Raw genomic sequence first — 1,818 nt, forward strand, 5'->3', positions numbered from 1 at the left:
GCAGCACCTCTCCTGTGAGGACAGGCTGAGAGAGTTGGGATTGTTTAGCCTAGAGAAGAGAAGGCTCCGGGCAGACCTCATAGCTGCCTTCCAGTACTTACAGGGGGCTTATAAGAAAGCTGGGGACAGACTATTTAGCAGGGCCTGTTGCGACAGGACAAGGGGTAGTGGGTTTAAACTGAAAGAGGGTAGATTTAGATTAGATATTAGGAAGAAATTCTTTACTGTGAGGGTGGTGAGACACTGCAAAAGGTTGCCCAGAGAAGCTGTGGATGCCCCATCATTGGAAGTGTTCAAGGCCAGGTTGGATGTGGCTTTGAGCAACCTGGTCTAGTGGAAGGTGTCCCTGCTCATGGCAGGGGGGTTGGAACTAGATGATCTTTAAGGTCCCTTCCAACCCAAACCATTCTATGATTCTGTGATTCTATGAAATCTCCAAGGATGCTCCATGGCTGTGAGATGGAGGTCATGGCATGGCTTTCCCTCTTCCACCTGTCTTTCTATCATTGCTCACATGGGAGAAGTGGGAACATTCATCTGAGCGCTGGCGATGGCCACGGCAAGGCTGGATACGAGGTGGGAAGAAAAATACAACCCAAGCAGAAGGGGACGGTGGGGTGGACCGTCCCATGTGCAATGGACATGCACATTGCAACGCTGCTGGGTCACCTGCCCTTCTTTTCTGCTCTGATGAAAGGTTTTTCTCCCATTTATGTTCGTGGCATGCCCTGGGGCAGACTTGAGGAAGGCGAAGGGCAGCTCCGTGCGGGGATAACTGCTCTCCCGGGTGGGTGCTCACAGCTTGTTTTGCACACCAAGCTTGGTGGATGCTGCACAGCGAGACCTTTTTGATGGCTAACTCCATGACCTGCTCTCAGGTGACTGGTACCTGCCAAGCTGTGCTCCGTAGTTCATCTCAGACTCATCCTGCTGCGTTGCAGTCCCTGTTACTCCCTATCTTTGACATTTTACACCCTGAAATGAATCACCCAGTTCCCTTCAAGGCAAAACCCAGGTGTGGTTGTGATTGCCCAGGAGATTGCTGCCAGGAGGCAGCTAAGACTAGGTTGTACCAGGCTGGGCTCTCCCTACCCTTTACAGTCATCTGATATGATCCAGGCAGGCTTTGCACCCTCAAACAGCCCCTGCACGCCTTCCTTCTCCACCCAAATATACATGCACCCTCCCTGCCATGCAACACAAACCCTATTCTTGCAGGCTGCAAATTGGTTGTCCCGTTATTTTGGGTGCTTTGAATTATCACCCAAAAAGAAGAGCTTGTTTTGGGGATCGGAGTCTCCCTTCACCAAGATGCATCCAAACACACCGTGGCCAGACTGTGCTGCTCAGGAGTATATATTCAACCGAGATATTCAAAACACCGAACGGGACACAGAAAGCAGGACGAGTCACCTTTTCCCTGTCTTTGCTTTTAATAAAGAATAATGACCTGTTGTTATCATAATTGGGTAAGAGAATTTTTCTGCGACATGCATTGCTGTCTATTGAACTCCTTTCCACTGGACAAGAATTGATGCTCATGGTTTGGCAAGTTTTAGAAAAGATTGTGCAGATGCGTAATACTACCCCGTTCAACAACCCCATGCAGCGCTACAGGCTTGGGGAAGAGTGGCTGGAAAGCTGCCCGGCGGAAAAGGACCTGGGGGTGCTGGTCGACAGCCGGCTGAACATGAGCCGGCAGTGTGCCCAGGCGGCCAAGAAGGCCAATGGCATCCTGGCCTGTATCAGAAATAGTGTGGCCAGCAGGAGCAGGGAAGTGATCGTGCCCCTGTACTCGGCACTGGTGAGGCCGCACCT

Source organism: Aptenodytes forsteri, unplaced genomic scaffold (genome assembly GCF_000699145.1).
Source record: "Aptenodytes forsteri isolate BGI_AS27 unplaced genomic scaffold, ASM69914v1 Scaffold57, whole genome shotgun sequence".
In the NCBI taxonomy this organism is placed as follows: domain Eukaryota; kingdom Metazoa; phylum Chordata; class Aves; order Sphenisciformes; family Spheniscidae; genus Aptenodytes; species Aptenodytes forsteri.